Source organism: Carassius auratus, unplaced genomic scaffold, assembly GCF_003368295.1.
Source record: "Carassius auratus strain Wakin unplaced genomic scaffold, ASM336829v1 scaf_tig00026111, whole genome shotgun sequence".
NCBI classification, from domain to species: Eukaryota; Metazoa; Chordata; class Actinopteri; order Cypriniformes; family Cyprinidae; genus Carassius; species Carassius auratus.
Genome location: NW_020525489.1, coordinates 7,425 through 30,612, shown reverse-complemented (window position 1 = coordinate 30,612; position 23,188 = coordinate 7,425). Strand labels below are relative to the sequence as shown.

The following is a 23,188-nucleotide window of genomic DNA, read 5'->3' as shown; positions in this document are numbered from 1 at the left end:
AAACAGAGCCCCTAACTAGTATTGAGTACAAAAATACAGCAAAAGAGACTTCTTTCAAAAACATGGAAAAAGATAACCAACCTCAAACACGTGGAGATAGCCATTTGTGGTTTAGCATTAATATCATAATGGTCTTCATTTCTAGGTTGTCTGTTTTACCAACAGTGGCTCGGACACTGATGACCTTGCAGTACTAATGGCCCGGCTTCACACAGGAAACTTTGACGTCATCACACTGAGGTGATTTACCTTATTTGCCAATGTTTTGAACAAATGGAAGATTGCAAGTTCTTGGGAAAGCTGTTTCTGACAGATCAAGCAGCCCTGCACAGCCTTAGATTATCACGGCATCATTTGTGTTTGTGTGCTCAGGGGTTCATATCATGGTGGCAGTCCCCAAGCGATGGGTCTGACATCCAACACACGGTACAAATATCACATCCCCACTACTATGGGCTGCCATAATGTACGTCTCGCACCCACACATCTCTCCTGTCTGCTACCTGCTTTATAATGTATATATCACAAATCACATTAGAAGAGGAAACATCATAACCTATGTTGGTGTTTTCGTTTAATACAAAAGTAACAATTACTGTCAGACCTCATGAGGTTTGAATAACAAGTTTTAGTTTTATTTTATTTCAGCATTTTGTTTAATGATTTGAGTGCTTTTGCAAATTAAAAAGGAATTTTTTTAAAGCTTTAAAATATGAATATTGTAAACCAGGGGCGTCGCTAGGCCCTTTTTAGGGGGGCTTCAGCCCCCCTAAACTTATGCCCAGCCCCCCTAAAAATTATTTGATTAATTAATTAGTGATCGCTTCAGTCCCCTTTAAAAACTCATTTGAGACGGTGGCAAGCTGCATCAAGTTCCGGCTCCTCCCCTGATCTGAGTCTGCACGGTTTCAGCGCGTTTTTCAATCCACAGGGGCGCCGAATAGAGCGAACATCAGAGAGTACAAGGTGTGTGTGTGTGTGTGTGTGTGTGCGCGTGCGCGTGCGTGTGCGCGTGTGTGTGTGCGTGCGTGTGTGCGTGTGGTGTGTGTGTTCCTGCATCCAATACCAGTACGTCTTCGCTGCGTTCACTTTCAGCCTTTATCACAGTGTGACAGATGTTTTTTCTTCCAACAAAAATGAAGCGATTAACACCCATGAAAACATACTTTAGAAAACGATCATGATTTATTTTAAATTACTTTTTGAAATTGAAAACATATTATTGTGTATTTCGGCATTACATTATGCAGCCATGCAAAATAAATTATTAACGACACACATCATTGTCTGAAAGTACTAAATGGCACAGAGAGAGAAACATCATGTGGAGTTATTTTGTTTTCTATTATTAAACATAATTTTGTATTAAGTAATAATTAATCATTAGTGTATCATGATACATATATTAGAGTAAGAGTAAAGGGATCTGTGATTTTTTTTTTTTTTTAAGTAATTGCTTTATAGAAGTTGCAAATTGATAATTATGTTATTTTTAATAAATATAAATAAATATAGAACAGATTAAACATATTGCCAATAGACAATTACATTAATACATGTTTTGTCTATATTCTTAATGAATATTAGCTGGTTAGTTAAATGATTTGAAATGAAATAAATGTTCAGGGGCTGACTTGATGTATAACCAACCGTATTGTTGATTATAAAGGCTAAAAAGCTAAAAATTATTAATAATAATAATAAAATATAATAATTTATATTTCATTGTAGATGGATATACAACTTTTTTTTTTTGTCGTGCGGGAGTAGGTCTGTAAATGAGCAACAGTCAGGTGAGAATAGAACAGACAGCCTCACACACACACACACACACAATACCACTGTGTTCCCAAGATTCATTGCCAATTTCCACGTACATTTCATAAGAAAAAGCAGTGGTATCATCAAAGGATAAACATGAATGTCCTAATACTGAATCAGGAAGTCTTTATTGTAAAAAAAATAAAAAAAATAAAAAAAATCTACATTCCCAATTCAAAATTTTCCAGTGACTGGTCACATGTAAAAAACTGTATTAGTTTTTTTTACAGTTTTTTTTTTACAGTGTTAAATATGGCTCAGTCAGTACTCCTACTCCCATATATGAAATACAGGGAATACAATGGAATAGTGGATTGCAATAAGGTTAGTAGTATACAACCCTACCCTAATAGTAAAATAATATTTTTTAATCATACCCTTATTGGGGGCTGAGCCCCCCTAAAATCAAAATCTTAGAATCGCCCCTGTTGTAAACCAAACTTGTGTAAGGCTTTAATATATACTGAATTAAGTTAAACAATTTCTTAATTGCAAATAGTATTTTAATAGTTTAAGAAAAACATTTAAGGTTTATGATTTAAACAAGCAAAAGAAAAAAAAATTCCAATAGGATAAAAAAAATTAAGCCTATTTCTCAAGTAATGGAAAACAAGCTATAATAAAGAATAAGAAAAGTCATTTTTCAGTATCTACACATTTTCCATTATCATATTTAAAAAGTATACTATAATACTATGTGTTTGAGCTGTGGAATTTTTTCTTGCAAATCTTTAATATATAATTTTTGATCCTATATGGGTTGTGTTCACTGTAGACCATGTGTCCGCATGTGATCAGGGGCCTCTGGGGAGACTCCTCAGTTCAAACCATCTGAGAATGCAGCTGCTCCCCAGGTACAAACACACATACACTAGCTTAATGAGGACATTTCATAGACTTCTACTATTTTTATATAAAGGTAATACTCTATTATAAATTCTACAGCCTAATATAAAACTGTGAATGGCGTAGTGCTGTAAAATTGCCTACCTATACATAAATCTAAAAAAAAAAGTAAAACTGTTTCTTCTTGAAAATTTCACATGTAATCAATGATTCAAAAGTCTTTCTCAATATTAAAGAAGAACGATCTTTCACACCACAGCTAAAATGATAAAGGCACAGAGAAATGTATCGTTGGAATCATTTTCAGGAGGGAGTTTTCTTTGTAGCTTACAAAAGATAAAAAACATTGACAGCCAATCAGATTCAATACTGTGCACTCGATAATTTAAAGTGGCAGACGAGCGTGTGCTTGGAATAAAGAGATTATATTGTCCGCTGGTGTGGACGCTAATATAGTACTCTTTTAGTTATCTTTATAGTTATCGTTTTTGCTGTGAACAGGCCTTTTCTTTTCAAAGTGACATCGCCAACTACCGGCCTGGCATGCATAATACAATGTTTTAAGTCATTTCCATGGATCTATGTGAATGGGCATCGTTTTAACAATGTTGTCACTTGTAATCAAAAAATGTAAAGGAAAAACATTTCTGTTTTTAAAACACTGGTTTCGTATAAACGAATCCTTAGACATTTTTACACAAAATTAAATATGCAAAATAACTGTTATTAATTGTTTATTTTTAAGATGATAACTATATGCTGCTCTCTTCATTAAAATGCAACATGAAATGATCATGTGACAACATTGTATTTGGTGCATACTGCCCATTATTTAATTTTTTTAAAGAGTATGAAACAGTATGACGTATGCAACCAATATTGATTATTTCACAGTTTTAATCCAGTTTTGTATAGAAATAAATAAAAAAACATTGTAACTTTTGGTCAACTAAGAAAATAACAAAGATTTTTTAAAGGTACATATTTTTTTGTTTGTTTGTTTAAATATTCTTACACAAAAAAAGTTTAAGGCTTTGTAATATGCAAATGCTTGTGTGATTACAGAATAAAATGATTGCAGATGTTTTTGGTTCTCTTAGGTCCAGATTGGCTTTGGCTGCACAGGAAGCCACTTTTGGGGTTTCCAAGGACATAATGCTTTTCCAGACATAGTTACCATGGCAAATGGCATAGCAAAAGGCTTCCCGATGGGGGCTGTAGTGACCACAGCAGGTGAGGCTAGAGGAATATTTAGATGAGCTTATTGTGTGACTTGCTTAATCAAGCTGTCTGTGGCTTGCAAGTGTGTGTTCATTGATTATATTAGCTGCATTTAAACCTGGAGGTGTTTTAAATGAGTCTTAATGAGAAACTGTGCTGGAAGAGAACGGTCAAACAGGAAGCAGAATGAATCAGCACTATGAACCCAGTGGGGAGCTTTATTCAAAAGTCCCACATTGCACTCAACAGAATTATTCTAAGAACAAAATTATCTTCTAATTCTAATTTAGATCTTTTTTTTTTAAAGCTTTTAATATGCTTTGTGATTTTAAAAAGCTCTGCTTGAGTAGCAGTGTTTCATTTACTGTTAGCTCTGCGCTCATTAAATGCAGCCGGATATTCTTTATATAAATAAGAACATTTGACACAAAAGCTCGACACACTAGTAGCTAAACAATGTTTGTTTTTATGTCCTCATACACAAATCTATCAAACCCTGTCGATCTTACTTTTTGTACCTACATTGCAGTGCTATTATTGTTAATTAAACCTAAATAAAAAATCCTTTTCATTAATTAAAATAAATCTTATTAAAAAATACATTTATGAAATGTCATGTAATTATTAGTTGAAAAACTTAACATGACATTTAGAATCGTTACCTTGGCACATAACTGTAAAAAAAAAAAGTTTAATTTTAATAACTTAAATCCCACTCTCATGGGAAAAATACGTTGGAATTAATAATAAGAATAAAAAAATAAGTTTGTTACCTTCAAAACCTTTGAATTTGTGTAAATTAGAACGCGTCACATATTAAGGATTTAATAACGCACACTGAACTGGTTGAAAATCTATAAAAATATTTGACGAATCAAGTCGGTTTAGGTGCTGCTTGGATCGCGATACAGTGGGGGCGGGGTTTATACGAATGATATCGGAGGGGAACTGTCTTCAGAAAAGTTTAGATGGTATTTCCTTTTCAATTATCTACGTACAATGCTTTTTAAAGTAGTGTTTATAAGCTGCTTTGTTATAGCAGTAACCAAGTAAATGCTGCTGTTCCATAAGCGCCACCTGCTGAGTGCAATTGGATTCTCATGCATCCAGTTGGCGGTTTATGAAGTTTTATGTAGCATAATTTCACAGCGAAATTAAGACCATTGTTTTTACTTCAAAAGTTTAAATTATACGGTCTAATTTAAATAAAAAACAGCTAATGCTGAATTGAAGAGAAGTAAAAGAGACGTGTAAAGTTAGCCAAATTGATATCACATACTTGGAATTTGTGCTATGCATTTAATCCATCCATGTGCACACACAGCAGTGAGTAGTGAACACACACACACACACTACATGTAGCTCAGTCTTGAGTTCATATCTAACGGTTACTCGTGTTATTATAAGAAGAGATTTCTTTTATTTGTATTATTCATTTAAATGGTTAAGGATTTGTTTAAAATTACAATTTAATTATTAGACATAAAAGATATTTCAGTTTCCCAAAGAAATGTAGCATTTTATCTGAAACATAATAAAAACACACTTTCTCAGTTATAATTTGTCTTAAATCTTTTTTTTTATTATTATTATTGTGAGAAATTCATATTGTGAATTGCATTACATTTTGAGTTGAGTGAATAGTTACAGTATTAATTGCAAACTAGGTCTGAGATAATGCTTCTAATGAGGTCACATTAAACTCTCACACAAAAACACACACGTGGATCAGGTAAGGAGTTCAAATTCCCCATTAGTCCTACACACTTGAACTTTAAAAAACTACTGGAGGGCCGCTGCTTTATATTAGGCTTTTTTCCATTCACTCTAATTATGTTCCTCTGGCTCTACTGTTTTCTCTTTATCCTGTGAGAAGCTGTGACGGAGAGAGAGTGAATAGAAAGTGTGGGTCAGGGACAAAACCTGAGTAGATCAATTTAATATATAATAAGGTCTAAAAATATGAGTGCATCTAATGCCTAAACTAGTGCCAAATGAATAAAACTCCCAATGAATAAGTTTTGTGAGCGGGTTGCATGCATATTGTTTCCAGAACTTTTTTTTTTTTTTTTTTTCAGAGATTGCCAGGTCAAGGGGACTTCATTTCAACACGTTTGGAGGAAACCCAATGGCCTGTGCAGTCTCCTCATCAGTGCGAGATGTAAGCAGAGATCATTTTATTTTTTATGATTGTGTACATTTACATTGGTCTAAACAACAGGGAATGCATAATATTATTTATTATATTAAAACAAAGTATCAATGGTTTACAATAAAAATAAAAAAGGGAACTACGGGAACATGACAGATGCAGTTTCTGATTTACTCCACTTGTTACTTGCTTGTAATTTGTGCAAGTTTTTAATAATTGGATTTAAGTGCAGTTTTATTCACCATATTGAATAATTTATTATAGCTTATAGTACTTAATACTAATAATGAAATGCTGTATATTGCTTTTAGACAATAATAGAGGACAAGATGCAGGAGAACAGTGCTGAAGTGGGGACGTACCTGCTGACTGAACTGGCCAAACTTAGGGACAAGTACGAAATCATCGGTGACGTGAGAGGAAAGGGGCTTCAGATCGGGGTGGAGATGGTCAAAGACAAGGTGAAAGAAGCAGACATTAAAGTTAACAGATGTAACGTTCATTCATATTATACTGATCTGATCAATCACAGGATAAAAATAAAAAAGTAATTGCAACATGTTATATCACAATTCAGACATTCTTCTATCAATCTTAGTCTATAGCTGGGAATTTTCACAAAATTCAGTGTTTCTCTCTCACATTTTGAACTCTCATCATGAAAAATATAAAAGTTAATTGTTGCTTTTTCCTCTTACAGTTGTGATTTTCTCTCACAATTCTTCCTTTTTCCTCAGAACTGTAAGTTTATATCTAGCAAATATTTTTTTCTTAGAATTATGAGAATCTCAGACAACTCTGTCTGGTCCACAGAACAAACGCACATGAGAAGTGATAAGGAAATAACACCTCCCTGAACTTCTCTGGCCTTTATCTTGCTCTCTCATTGGCTGTAGGTCATCGCTGATGCAGTTTTCAGTCAGAACTCATTTCACACAGCAGGATATGAATCGCCGACAGGTCCAATGCGTGATTGTCACTCGTTTTTTTTTTTGCAACCCTCCCGTACAAGCCACATTTGTGGAGAATGTGTGAAAATGTTATCAAATGCACACAATGACCACACTTCAGAGTTGCTGAAGGCCTCTTGGTCCCCTCTCTGACCAGTTTCCTCCGGCTCTTTCTACCAGTTTGGAGTGACATCCTGATCCAGGGAGTTGTACCAAATACCTTCCACTTCTAGTTCTTAATAATAGACTTGTCTGTGCTTCTAGGCTTTGATAAAGCCTTTGAAAAAATGTTGTATCCATCTCCCGACTTGTGCCTGTCCACAAATTTAAACCGGAGACACTTTGACAGTGCCTCGTCACAAAGAGGTTAACTCAGTTGCGCTACCAAGGACCGAAATGATCCAGGAATGCTCTTTTCATGCTGATCACAATTCAAAGTCAAATGGCTTGGTGTGCCATTGAGAAGGTGATTAGCTACACCTGATTGAGTTTACATGTCATTTTTTAGGAGGGAGCTGATCCCTTTTCCATGATGGTTTTATATCATTCACCTGGATGTTATAAGTTGCACCGAGCAAATACAGCTGTATAAAACAAAATCTGTGTCCGTCTTCATTTCAGGCTGCAAAGCAAGGGGCGATTATTTTCTATACCCACCGTAAGTTCACGGAGCACAGACAGAAGCAGCTGTTCTTCTAGCATGAGAACAGAAGAAAATTCAGGAAAACCATAAACATGTATTTTAACTTGAAAAAGACTTTGGTTTTAAAAGTCTAAATATGTTATTATCCTATTCTGTGCATAATAAAAGGTTAGTTCACCCAAAAATGAAAATTAGACTGCGTTTTACTCACCCCCGAGGCATATACAGTAGGTGTAATGACACCTCAGGATTTTGCACAGTTCAGAAATCATTGTTGTGCATCCACTTCATTAAACTTTATTTGCAGAACAGTCAGGTTTCTTGATCTTGAGGTATGAGAAGAGTCACGCGTAGGAGTTAGTTTAGCTCCAGACGGAATAGTTAATGATTCAGACTGTTTTTGTGAGTGTATGTCATTTTCATCACAGGAAATAAGCTTGAAGATGTGTTATACAGTAACTAGAACAGAGAGGAATGAGACATGTATGAACATTCTCAGGGCACAATCCACTCTCTGTCTGAGAAATGAGACACACACAGTGAGCTTTCAGCAGATTTCACTGTGATTAGACTGGAAATTCAATCAGATAAAAAAGCATAGCTGAAATTGTTCTCCTAAAACCCCACTGAGAGCTGTCTCAAACCCATGTTTAGGCCAGCAGGGACCCACTCCCTTCTGAGGCCATGGCTGAGACATGGGCATAACTGATCGGAAAGGGGGGCTGTATGGACAGGTAGGTGAGGGCGATCTGAAAGGCCATGTGTAAGGTGATTCTTGCAAAGGTGGAATATGAATGCATAGGGTGTGTGGGGATGTTGTGCAATGGAGAAGGTATGTCAGGGATTCACTTCAGTCCTGTAGTGGCATGGACAGTCAATGCCTCTGGAATTTTTCTTGTCTTAACTCATGGAAGTAGTCACAGTAAGCACTGAATGTACACTTAAAGGAACCGATAAAGACTGTTGTTTAAAAAAAATAAAAATAATAATAATTACAATAAGATCCATTTTAAAAAACTTTGAACAAAATATATGACTTTAAACAAATAAAATTTAGTTCATATTAGTAAATATACAATTATTCTTAGTAAATATATATTTTTTATATATTTTAAACATGTTAAGTAAAAAACTACAGTAAAATATACACATTCATTTATATTAATTAATCATTATTTGTATTATATTAATACATTTAATTTATATATTTTAGAAACATTTAATAACTTATTACCAATTTTATCAAATTTTTATTATTTTAGTATTATAAAATGTGTATATAAATAAAAAATGTGTGGAAAAACTACAGTAAAATAAACAAATGTTATAATTTATATATTTTTAAATACTATAAAAACTACATTACATATTTTAAATTTATTTTAAAAATACATAAAAAATACTTTGTTTAACTTTCTTTTCGTATATATTAGTAATATAATATACAGTTTTAAAAAATGTGCTTTTTTTAGGTGAATTTGGTCAAATTATGCCGTTTTGGTGGCTATATCTGACACCATTTAAGAATGTAATTTTAAAGCTCATATTTAAATCTATGAATCTTAGTCTTTCTCATCCTACTTTTTCATCAAATGCTTTTGCCTCTCACCTGTTCTTTTCCAGACTTTCAGGATCATACCTCCTACGTGCATAACCTAAGACGACACAGACTTTTCCTTGCTGTATTCAACCAGGCAGTGCAAAACTACATTGAAAGAAGATAAGACATGCAGAACGTGATAAAGACACATTGGCTCATATTTCATCTGGAGAGTTATACATTACATAACAGGTCTGGGCAGTTCATCTAAAGACCACCAAAATAACACAATTTCACACTCACACTCCCTAATGAGCACATAGAATGGCAGAGAATGAATGTGCATAGCTCTTCTGCTGTTTTTGTTCGGACCAATGTAAATATCAACTCATGTTTTTATGTTGCAAAAACGCAGAGTTGTAAATGTGAACTACTGGATCTACAAGAATATATTGCATTATAAAAATCTAAACAGTTAAGAATTGAATTAATAGAGTAATAATATGATACTTTAGACTCATCCATTTGATTTATTATGGTTTAAAAGCTGAAATGTGAAGATTATCCTTTAAATTTATTAATTAATTAAGTATTAATATCATTATAACTAAATAAAACAAAAAATATTTTAAAAAGCAAAATTGCAATTGTTTGCTTTGCTTGTTTACACCAATCAGGAATCAGAATAAATAAAGCTGTTGTATACACACGTACTGTATTACTCAATCCCAGTTGTAATAGGAAATCACACTATTAAGTCACATGAAGTTGTTTATGTCTGGATGATGATGATTATATAACTTCTGTAACGCAACAGAGGAGTGGCTGTTGGCTCACGTTATTATGATTATATTATATTATATATTAACAAAGGTACAGTACACACCTCTGTGCAACTTTCACACCTCCGTGTGGTTTGCTGTTCTTTTTAGAGTCTTTTCTGTCTTCCTTCCCTTTTGTCTTTGCAGAGCTGTAAAAGGTGGCATTAAGAGTTAATTTCAATTCACATAAGTATACAGAGGATTTGACCCGATTCTGTGAACTGCGGGACTGGACTGTCCATCTTTTGCTTTTGTGGAAGATTCTGCAGAACCACCACATTAGAAAACTCCATTTTATTGGATAAGAGCTAAATCTAGTCAATTAAAATACTTAAGGGTTTGGCGGTTGGATTTTAGTTTCTTACATTTATGTTTTTCTGCTGACGTTTCTTTTTCTTAATCTGCAATCAAACGAACCAATCAGTGGACAGGAACGGTCAATAAAGCCTCGATGCTCTTATCCTTGAATACAGTATGAAAATCTTGTGCAAGGTGTAATGATTTTAAACAAGGAGATTTATCTTTTTATTTATTTACATTAATAATCATATGTATTCTAAATATTCACTTTACAATAATACACTTTACATTTTAGACATCATAGATCTGTTGTGAAATACCACAAAAGGTGCAAATTATACTCGACGAGAACATCGCAAGGGCTGACAGGCATGTTTTACTTTTGTCCCGGTGTGTCATCGAGTTCATCATCATCATCCTCTTCCTCCTCTCTCTCGGCAGAGTTCTGACTCTGCGTCTTTTCTTCTTCCTCCAGTTGTTGCCGTAGCAATGCCACAAGCTCTCTGTGTTTCTTCGACTTCTCATGGTTTTTCATACTGATGTGTGAGAAAACAAATTGTAATGCAGCATTAAAAGCAAGTCATCAGTGTATAAACATGCTGTTCGTTAAAGATTATAAAAAATAAAAAACATATGCTAAAGCAGAAAAACAACACAGCGAAGAACAAATGTTTGCTTTAACATGCAAATGTCTACATTAATGTAAACTTATCAGATCATTAGTTTTATATATATATATATATATATATATATATATATATATATATATATTACTGTTTAGAAGTTGGATCAGTGAGATTTTATGTGTTGTGAAAAAAGAAAGAAAAATAATTTAGCAAGAATGCATAAACTGATTTTAAACTGGTAACAAAAAAAGGCTGTTCTTCTGAACGTTCTATTCACAAAATAACACTGAAAACAACGTATCATGGTTTTCACAAAAGTTTTAAGCAGCACAACTGTTTTTAAACATTGATCAAAGCAAAAGCATATTAGAATGATTTCTGAAGGATCATGTGACACTGAAGACTGCAGTAATGGTGCTAAAAATTCAAATTCAAATTACATTTTAAAATGTATTAAAATGGAAAACAGTCTTAAATTATTATAATATTTCACAATATTACTATTTGCACTTTATTAAAAAAAATCATTAGCATATAAGCATACAAGCATTATATGATGTTTTTTAATGACTTGAAGTCTAAAAATGAAATGAAATCTGTGAAGTGACAGAGGGTGTGCAGGGAAAGTTTCAGTGCAGTGTTTGTGGGTGCTCTTTTCACTCACGCTTTATCGGATATGTTATTAAACCTCCTAAACTTTGTTTTTCAGTCTCACGATGACCAAATGTGTGCTTAACCCTTGACTGGCCCTGCACCTCTGACCTTCTCTACCAAGAGACCACTCAAGTTTATTTGTGCATGACATCAGAGTTCACCTCCCCTGTCCACATTTGCCCTCTCCTGCCGTTTTCACCCTCCTCCTCGTCCTCTTCACTCTCTGATGCATGCATCACTAAACTCTTGACCGTACTGTGCTTCAATCTACTGCAGTTCTTTCTCCAGCTCTGACCTGATAGTCTTCCACCAGCCTAATGACACACAATCAATATGGCAAAATAGCAAAAAAGGAAAACTACATATTGTTGTAATATTAAAATATATTAATATATATAAGCGTGTTTATAAACACACACACACACACACAACACATTGCAATCTACCACATTGCGTTATAACTTAAGGCTTTCTTTTGGTTTAAAACATTCAAGCTCAAACCAGAGCAAACAGAAAATCATAAAGCAGACCGTGCCAATTACAGTACAGAATGTTCATGCACTCGAGTCGGCTGATGTTTATTGTGTTTATACTGTCTCACATCATGTTAATGTTGAAAAAAACAATTATATCCACATAAAAGTTGGCTCCATCTGATAACATTAAGAATGCGCGCTGGCAGACATTCCACAGAAACACACATAGATAACGGTGTGCTAAGCAAAGTTTCTTACATCGCTTTGTGTTTTCTGTTCTTAAAGCTCTCTCCCTTGAGGAACCTTAAAAGAAGGATATGTCTCAAGATCATTTCTCTATCAGAAAGGCTCTTTTCTTTGGTCACTCGCAAACGCAAAGAAAATTAGAATACTATATGACTAGATTTTATGTACAGATTTCCTGTCTCCTCTATCCTTTCAGAAACAAGATGAAGAGTTTTTAGGAGGCTTGTACATTCATCCTCTGTTCTTCTGCTTCGTCTCCAGAAGAACAGTCTCCACTGATGGCAAAAACATCCATTAGGTGAAGAGCAAGTATGAGCCACACCGGAAGGGGAAACGGTTAAGATCATTTAAGAGCCTTATTGTGAATTTTTTGGTCAATATTTTTGAAAATGTTTTCAGATATGGAAGAGTGCCATTCTGTTACCTGTAGTAGCTTGGAGAAGTATTTACAGATGGAATACTTTTGTGTTCCATTTAGCTATTAAGTTATTAACCCACAGTCTCATTAGGCTGTAAGGTCTAAAATGCACCAGACCTCCTGAAGAACCCTGATGCCATGTTTTAGCACTCACATATTTCCTCTTCATGGTACATAGTACAATCTTTACATATCTCTCTAACAAACAGAGTGTGCATCCTACTATCTCAAAAAATGGTAACAAATTTATAACTGATTTTAAGAGTTTTTTTTTTTTGTGGCATCATCAATTGACACTTTCACAGTACATACATTAGTTCTGACTCAAGATTTGTTTCATTTTCAAAGGAATTTAGTGATTTTAGTTCATTAAAAAGAACCGGATCAAGAGTCAGAGTCTCGTACACTATTGCTTTTCAAAAGTTTGGAGGTTGGTAAGATTTTATAATGCTTCCGAGAGAAGTCTATCAATTCTGACCAAAGCTAAATCTGTTTGATCCAAATTACAGTAAAAGAGCAATATTTTAAAATCTTATTATAGTTTAAAATAGCTGTTCTCTATTTGAATATATTTTGAAATGTAATTTATCCCTGTGAAGGAAAGGTGATTTTTCATTCTGTCACAGGTTCTTATTTTTTTTTTCAATCAAGATTCACAACAGTTGTGCTTAATATTTCTGTTGAAAACGGCATGTACCAGTGTCTACATACAGTGTCATAGTCACTATGAGACTCTCCAAATGAGGGAAACTGCTCCTCATTTTTACAGTGCTCCATCTCCTCTTGTGCGATAGTCTCAAACACATTCCTGTATAAGGTGTAAAAACCCTACAGAGACAAAAGCATGTGCACTATTAAAACACAGAATACATGCATTTCCATAATAAACTGTCTTCATCATACCAAACTGAAAGCATAACTTGTGCATTTTCAACATGAACTTTAACTGCCCCCCAGCTGTACAGAATGGTAAAACAGACATCTGAGCTACACATTATAAACGGATAAATACCAATTATATAGAAGTTAATACAATACATAATATATGTAATGGAATATGATATAGAATATAGAAAAAAAACATAACGCTCTCATTTAGTTCAATTTTAGCTACATACATAACGAAAAAAAAAATCTATTTTCAGCTCATTCCTGATGCATCCAATACTAATACAAGTTCACAGTTTTGACAATTCCTCATTTTTGTTAGACAGCTAGAACTTGTAGATCAGCAGAATTTGCAACAACATTCAATACGTCTGTCATTCCAAGCCCACATGCTGTTTTTCCATTGAACACAAAAGGAGAATTTTGAAGAAGCTATTTTGTACAACAGCAGTGGCCAATTCGGTCACACAAAAACACCACAAAAGTTTAACCAGCACCCCATAAGCCAAAAATGATATACCAAAATGAAATGACTGCAGCTCTTGAATGCTTTGGTTTCTCATTTTTGAATGCTCTGAAAGCAGGCAGTTGATATTTTTTTGTAGAAGAGTCAGAATTGCTCACAGCATCACTTTAAGAGAATCTCTAATAGACTAAAAAGTGTCTAATTTCTTTCCGAAGGAAATCTAAACTACGATTTGAGATGCTTGACTAAGAAGGATTCTCTTTTGAGGATGAGATGTATATAATTCCTTTTTTTCTTTTGGAGAACTCATTATTTGATATTAACATGGTTATAGAGTATATGCAAGTGTGAATGACATTTGAGAGCACTGAATAACTCTTTGTGACTTCTATTTAGAGCTTGGTGGGAAAAATCACTATCCACTTTTATATGAGAAAACAGTGGTTTAGACATTTTGCTATAAATATACATGTTGTAGAAGAAAATAAAGCCACATAGGTCTGCCACATCACAACAGTGAATAAAAGACAGAATAATATTTTTTAGAAAGAAAGTACCATTTTTAAAGATTGTTTACACAGGGTAGGTGAGATAAATAAAGTCTCAAGTAAAATCTCATTAGTTTTGAAAGAAATTGTGTGTGGTGAACCGACGTAGTTGTTGTTTGGAGGTCTTACCAGGCTCTCTCCTGCGGACCACTCAGAACATCATATGCAGCCTGGATGAGAACTCCTCTGCAGCCTAGAATCAGAATAATAATATAAGCAACATTATAACATAATTTCAAGGTTAAATTAATAATGTTGTTTTTTGTTTATTTATTTTTATTTATATCAAGAAATGTGTCTGTGACCAATAATAATTATAATGCATATTAAATATATCAAAATATGATATAACCTAAGCTTATGTTATTTTGTAGGCAAAATATAATTAGCAGAGGATGGTTTCGATCCATCGACCTCTGGGTTATGGGCCCAGCACGCTTCCGCTGCGCCACTCTGCTAGGCGGGAACATAGGCACGCGATTTCCGTTATTGAATAAGATACAACTCGTTTACGTACATGTTGCATAAACGTGCTCATGGTCAAATAGCTTGAAAAGAAAAGAATGTTCGGATATTCCACTACACAGTTGGTTTTGCTCATGCTGTATGTGTGTATGTGAGATAGTCAGTGTTTGTCAACTGCCCCGTTTTAAACTTATAAGACCAAACTAAACTAAACGACCTAACGTTACTCCCAATTTTCCCCTGCTTATAATTATAATAATAATCAAAAAGGTTTTAGGAATAAAATTCAAGTCAAACTATTTATGAACAAACCCCTCCCTCAAATTATATAAATCAAATAAAACTGTAAAGTCTGGTATATGTAAGTGCTACTGAAATGGAGATTTCTGGCTTGGTTCACTTAAAAAAATAATCTAAAAAAATCTTCAGATGGATAAAGTGTAATAATAAACTTATGTAATAAATAAAACTTTATTTCAGATATTTTCATTCAACTAAAAAACACTGGTGCTTGTAGTGTCTTGCATTAATGAGTTAACACAAATAAATACAAAGGTTAGACAGGGGTTAGTTTCTTAATGTATTTTACAGAGAAAAGAGGAGGAAAGGAAAAGGGTGGAACAGCGGAGGGCAGCAGAGGACATGATGCAGAGAGAGAAAGAACGATTGCTCCAGGGAAGATAAAGGGAATAGATAGAGCGAGAAAATGAACAGAAAATAAAGGAGCAGAGGTCAGTCAAATACTTCCATGCACAGTATACAAGTAATTTCAAAGGGTCAAAGGTGAACTTTTTGTTTTTAATAGGAGGATACAGGCCCAAATGGAGGCAGAGGCCCAGAAACTGAAGAAAATAAAATGGATATGACAAATGTATTCTGTGTGTGCACGTTTATATTCTTAATCTATTATATATGACAGGAACAGGAAGAAAGGGAGCATGTAGAAGTAGAAATTAGAGCTAGATATTCCCACTCTCAATCAGAGGAAAAAGAGAAGAGATGAAGAAGAGAAGGGATGTGGAGAAGAGACATCTGAACCCAGAGAAACGAAAAACAGAAGACAGGAAGAACAAGATGGGATGGAAAAACATGAAAGTGAAAAAGAACAGGATGGGAGAATTTTGGAAGATTGTGAGAGGGAAGAAAAATAAGAAGGAAGTATTATGGAAGAACATGAGGAGGAGGAGGAGGAAGAAGATAAAGTTGGGGGAATTGTGGAAGAAATTGAGAGTGGGAACATTTTGGAGAAGAAAAAAAGAAAAATCATGGAAGAACATGAATGTGAAAAAGAACAAGACTGGAAAATCAATGAAGAATTTAAGAGTGCAAAAATTATGGAAGAATGTGGGCAAAAAAATGAGCAAGATGGGAAATTCGCCAGCGCTGCACAGTACTTGTTCAGGAAGAATGTCTCCAAAGAAGTGTTTTTTGGTTGTAAGGGAAAGATAGTCTGGTTTAGCTTCCCTCAAGAGCCCATCATTATGTAAAACGTGGGTGCAATTTGTCTTTTCAGGGAAGCAACAGATTTTTGTGTATAATCAAGGCCCAGTTCGATGCTGGATTTGTGCTTCATTTGATACTGATCGTTCTTTGAAGTAATGTCTAAAATTGCAGTTTTATCAATTAGAAATGTTTTGACATGCAATATTTAAATGATTAGAAAGAAAATTATACTATTAGAAATTGTCTAAGGATACGTATGGTAAATGGACTGCATTTATATAGCGCTTTCAACAGACCACATGGCCATCCAAAGCACTTTACAGTTTGCCTCATATTCACCCATTCACACACCGTCTGCGGTGTCAGCCATTCAAGGCGCCATCCAGCTCGTCGGGAGCAGGCCAGGCGAAGCCGGGGATTGAACCACCAACCTTCCGGTTTGTAGACAACCTACATGAAGCACTGAGCCACTGCCGCTGCCGTAACTGGTTCCTCGAAGGAACGAGATGCTGCATCTGGAACGTTCCGCAAACATTCTCGATGCAGCTCAAGTTCCTGAAGAGGAACTGAGACTTCCCTTTATACTTGTATTTAAATAAAAATCAAATATAATGTCACAGTGGATAAGAAACATGTTTGGCAAATACATTATTTTTTAGTTTACCGATGTGATTACTGCTGAGTGAACAAAAACTTTTTTTTTGGTAACTTTGCAAATACTGCAATGGCCCTAAAATACAATATAACTCATCAGCTGGATCCGACCAATGACATAATTGATCTTTAAGAAGAGATCAATTAGGGAGATGAGGCTATATCCCTCCTAGCCAGTGACACAGATGTGGAACAGAACCTAAAGTGTGCTTCTGACCCTGATCAAGTGAATGAAGACATTAAACATAAAATTCTGCAGAACTGCGAAACCATCACAGAAACACCTAGGAATGATAAGATCACTGATGAAAAATAAAGAACATAATTGGTAGGTGTTGACTGTTTAACGGAATGGATTTTTCACCCTCAGAACAGATCGTTCTAATAAAGAATGCAATGCTTCTGGTTTTGATTGGCATTAATAATAAAACTGCAAGGAGTGGAAGGGTAACTCAGGGATAATCGCACATTTGTGCTTTTCACCCCAGGATGGTTGCTTTTTGTAAGTCTTGGATGAAAATCCTACAATGCAAAGTAACTGCTAAATAATGACCCCAGTTTATAGATTTACGGAAAATCTTGTCATGCTAATTATATTAATGAATTAATAAATCTCAAAATGTTTTGCTTGAAGGAAATATTACACTGTAAATGTATACCCTAGTATAAAATAGTATAAGCACCCCTCAAATTATGTTGTCAAGCAAACAGAAAAAGTAAACTGGATTACAGGATACAGGAGCCATCACTCAATAACAGACAGACAGGCGACATAGTTATCAGATACTCAAGTTCAAATACTTTAACTGTAACATCAGTATCCTTATCTCTATAAGTTAATATTTAGGCAAATTAGTCACTCATTTTAATAATAAAAAATATTAAAGAAAAACACAAAAGCAAAAATATATGTTCATTTTCATATAACGCTGTCTCGAATACTAATTTGAATACTCATCTATAAGTGTTTGGGCTGTTTAATATTAGGATTTTGTTGAAAACCCCCCAGTACCCCCACATAAAATATGTTACTGCGGCTATGGGTCACTGACTAAACACTGATACCTGGTGGTCAAAAGTAATAGGTCAGTATTATTCAATTGCAGACAAAGATTTTGGATAACTAGGTTGGCTTGTATGTTTTATGTGGATTGGGTGTGGTAAGGGGGCCTTACCTCACTTTCTTTCTTAGGGCCCAAAATTGCAAGCGGTGACCCTGCTCGGCTGTGTCAGAAAACAGAACATTCAGAGGTGTGCTTGTCTCTCCTTATCAAAGATAAGTGCTGTGATCCACCCCTGTGCACTCCAACCTAAAAGAGCAATTTCCTATAGCTTACACAGTCAAGATGTCTTTCTGAGTGTGTGCTTTTGGGTGTGGTGGTAGTTACCTTACCTCTGATGATGGACACGAATGGGGTCTCAAGTGTCTGGGCACCCACCTTGCATGACATGGCCATCCTGCAAGTATACCTCTTAGGCGACGTTGTCGAGGACTGTGCCCAGCAGTCCAGAAGCAGACAGAGGCCATTAAGCACATCTTGTCTCTTTGAGGTCTGGGTCTTCATATGCCCGTTGCAGAGGGTGCCGCCCTGTGGAGTTAATAACTGCTCCACCCCGACCGGAATCAAAGGATGAGTTTTCCCAGAAGAATGCAAAGCATCCCTGAGATAGGGAACCCGGAGATGGAAGGAGCCACTAGCATCTGGACCGACGCCCATGGTGGAGGGCCAGGGGTGTTCACCACTGTTCATGCCTGTTGTGTCCCTGAACCCTTATCAGCGGAACCCACAGTCTTCATAAAAGAGCAGTTTCTCTGTCTGATTTCTCTGTATTTGTCTGTGAGCGACGCTTTGCTTCCTCACTGTCAGTCTCATCACAATGTATCACCACCCAAGAGGTTGCAGTTGCAGGATGCTACACTTCCTCACACTTCCCTTACTATCTCTCTAACCTTTAACCTTTCTTGCTAGCTCATTTAGACAATTTAACAAAGGATGAAATAGAGTCTGTTCCTCCAACTGAGATGAAAGTGGGATTTTACAGTCCTTATTTCATTGTACCCAAGAGGAGAGATGTGTTAAGTCCTACTGTATGTTGGATCTGCCATTTTTGAATCAGCCAGACCCCCAGGTGGGCCTTAAAATATTATTAAGATATAAAATATTATTTTCAAATAGTGTAAATTGATTAATACTTCATATGAGGAGTTCAGATGCAAAAGCCTCTAAGTGCCGTTTGAAATTTTTTCCTAAAATATTTTTATCAGTTTCCAATGTTTAGGTTCAGTAATTTCACTTTAATGGCAATGAATAGTTTATTTTCTTTCCAATTAAAGGGATAGTTTACCAATTTTTTATTTATTTGATGTTTATCTGCTTACCCCCAGTGCATCCAAGATGTAGGTGACTTTGTTTCTTCAGTAGAACACAAACAAAGATTTTTTACTCAAACAGTTGCAGCCATGTCAGGTTTTGTTTGTGTTTCTTTGACTCTCAATGCCATGCTTCTCCTCCAACTAATATCATATGACTGACAGACTGCAACGGTACTAGCACCCCCCCACCCCTTACACCCACAAAATTGCTGAGAGCCTCACACGTCAACTTCACAAAGGGCCTCACACCCCTCTTGCGACGGCCCTGAGTGTCGACATAACATTTCCATTCCATCTTTCATGTAACGAAACATGTATGAAACTCTTTCACTCATAACCAATCATGTCTAAAATTGCAGTTTTATCAATAAAAATGTTTTGACATGCAATATTTAAATAATTAGAAAGATGATTGCATTATTAGAAATCTGAGACTTTCCTTTATACTTGTATTTAAATAAAAATAAAATATAATCCCATAGTGTATAAGAAACATGTTCAGCAAATAGATTATTTTTAAGTTTAGCGATGTGATTGCTACTGAGTGAAAAATAAAAATTGTACATTTGCAGATACTGCACTGGACCATATTATAAAATACATAAAATACAATATTACTCATCAGCTGGATCTGACCAATGACATTATTGATCTTTAAAAGGGAGAAGAGGCTATATCACTCCTAGCCAGTGACACAGATGTGGAGCAGAACCTAAAGTGTGCTTCTGACCCTGATCAAGTGAATGAAGACATTAAACATAAAATTCTGCAGAACTGCGAAACCACCACGGAAACACCGAACGACATGAGGAATGATAAGATCGCTGATGAAAAGTGAAGAACATAATTGGTAGGTGTGAACTGTTTAACGGAATGGATCGTTCCCCCTCATCCTCGGAACAGAACGTTCTAATAAAGAATGCAATGCTTCTGGTTTTGATTGGCATTCATTATAAGACCACAAGGAGTAGAAGGGTAATTCACATTTGTGCTTTTCACCCCAGGATGGAAATCCTACAATGCAATGTAACTGCTAATAATTAGCCCAATTTAGAGATTTAGAGAAAATCTTGTCAGGATGATTATATTAGTAAATCTCAAAAGGGTTTTTGCTGAAAAGGAAATTATAAAAATGTTATACCAATTGACAGGAAACATCTATGTAGTACAGTATTTTTCTGTTTACAATAGCCCTATGAGATGTAACATGGTGAGGTATATGGACAACTCTGGTAGCGCTGCCCTCTCATTCATTGATTCGATAACCGCTATGTTATGCTCACGTGTTCTGATAATAATAGCTGTATAGGTAATACACGTGTTCTGATAATAATAGCTGTATATTATCCTATAAATATAATTAGGATAATTGGTCAATTAAAAAAAAAATTAGACTATTAGACTATAATGTGACAGTCACCATCAGGGCTAGAAGGAAATTAAAACAGTATGTGTTAAAAGATATATGTTAAAGAAGATATATGTTAAAGGTTGTATTTGCATCAATGAATCATAAACATGTCAGAAATAACAACTTTTGGGGTATTCTCTGGGTATAATCTTGAGGCAGTTTATGAGGAGAATTCATTTTGTAACCCATTTTCATTTCACACTTTTAATCTGATGGAAGGGGGAAAAAAATGAATCCGGTGATCAAGAACAAAGTCAATGTGTGGAACTCGAAGCTATTTATTCTCTTAAACATTGTACACAGGGATTAATTTCTCTTTAATACAGATGTTGCCAGTGTATTTTTCGATGAGTCCGACATACAGTAGGTATAACCCTTTTGGACCATGTGCCTGGTGCACCGACCATTTTTCCCATCGTTAAAGGGTTAGTTCACCCAAAAATGAAAATACTGTCATTAATTACTCAGCCTCATGTCATTCCAAATCCTAACCTATGGAGAGTATCCACTAAACGCAAACAGCGTATGTTGTTCTGTGTCAGCTGTGCCATGTTGATAAGTTTTCTACGTTGTTTTTGCTTTGATTTGAACGAAAACAATGTATCAGCGTGTGGCTGACACAAAACAACATAAGTATTCTCGTAGCTTTGTAATATTACAGTTGAACCCCTGATGTCACATGGATTATTTTATCTCCTAGCTACATTTCTGGACATTGACCATAGTACCCTTGCTATGGAGGGTCAAAGAGCTGTCAGATTCCATCAAAAATATCTTAATTTGTGTTTCAAAGATGAACGTGGGGTCTTAAGGGCTTGGAACAACATGAGGATGAGTCATTAATGACTGAGTTTTCATTTTGGGGTGAACTATCCCCTTAAACTGGCAAAACTGGTTTAGGAAATGTCCTATGTGCACTTGTGCCATGCGCTTTAGACCATGCACTTAGATTGTTAAAATATGGCCCTAAGTCTCCATTCCTTTATAAAAGAGTATAAAATGGGCCCCTGAAATTGATCTAGATTTTTCTTTCTGTCTAAATAAACAGATGTCAGTCACAATTGTTAGGGTTATTCGTACAGTACCATGTTTACTTAAAGTGTCAGCAATCTCAGGCTGGAAAAAGACATAATCACTGTGGCATGTGGGGGCGGCCACACCTTTGATGAGACCTGGACCAGATCCATATCAGCATATTAGAATGATTTCTGAAGGATCGTGTGACACTGAAGACTTGCTGTAAGTAATAATGCTGAAAAATCAGCTTTGCATCACAGGAACAAATTACATTTTAAAATATATAACTTTTTTTTTTCTTTTTTTACTGTTTTTTTAATCTAATAAATTTCAACCACACACTTTTGAATGGTAGTTGAATGGTATTTTCATAAAAGCACATGTTGAGAACTGCATCCACAAATGCACTCGATATACAATGGGCTCCAAGTGATTGAGACCATACTGAAAATTGGAAAACTGTATGGTGTAAAATGAAGAAGCCATATTTCTCAAATCAGGCTGGAGAGCATGATCATCATGACACACCATTCAGCTTTTCATTTTTTTTTTTAAATATTTATATTCAGTGAGAATCTTTGTTTGCTGCTTCCTGTTCCTGGACCAAAAATCAAAGGATTTGACAAACAATTGCTCAAGGTAATAGAAAGATCCCTCATGAATCTCGGAAAAGGCTTGTGTCCAAATCAAATGTTAAAACATTTTCAGGTTAGCTTTCAGGTAGACTCTGTAATTGCAACATTTTTGGTGGAGCATTTTTTTGTTTTTGTACCTTCTGACAGCTGATGACACATAGGCTATGTTTGAATGCTATTTAGTACTGTTTTATGCAACCATTGCAAGTTAATTTAAGCTGTCACATTTATTTCTATTAATACAATACAGATTAAATCAAAGCAGCTTCACAGTAATAAACAGAACAACCCTGCCTTATGGGATTGCTCACCCAAAAATGAAAGTTCTCTCATCATTTACTCACCCTCAGGTTTTTACAAACCTGTATCTTAACCTGTTTCTTTCTTCTGTTGAACACAAAAGAAGATATTTTGAAGAATATTGGTAACCAAACAGTTGCTGGTAGCCATTGCCTTCCATAGTACTGGAAGAATTGTATTCTTCAAACATTCCTCGAAATATCTTCTTTTGTGTTTAGCAGAAGAAAGAAACTCATACAGTTTTGGAGACTCATACAGATTACAGCCAGGCTG

The 23,188-nt window shown here is 35.2% G+C and overlaps 1 long non-coding RNA gene and 1 pseudogene across 1 annotated transcript; one reads left to right on the top strand and one right to left on the bottom strand.

The window, feature by feature from the left end:
• Positions 1 to 196: 196 nt before the first annotated feature.
• LOC113078623 (alanine--glyoxylate aminotransferase 2, mitochondrial-like) lies at positions 197 to 9,538 on the top strand (annotated as a pseudogene).
• A 3,882-nt stretch (positions 9,539 to 13,420) lies between these two features.
• On the bottom strand, positions 13,421 to 14,856 carry LOC113078621 (uncharacterized). The gene is made up of 2 exons (XR_003281578.1): positions 14,746 to 14,856; positions 13,421 to 13,542 (listed from the first exon to the last, which is right to left on the bottom strand). It is a non-coding gene; the product is annotated as an uncharacterized LOC113078621 (long non-coding RNA).
• Between the last annotated feature and the right edge of the window lie 8,332 nt (positions 14,857 to 23,188).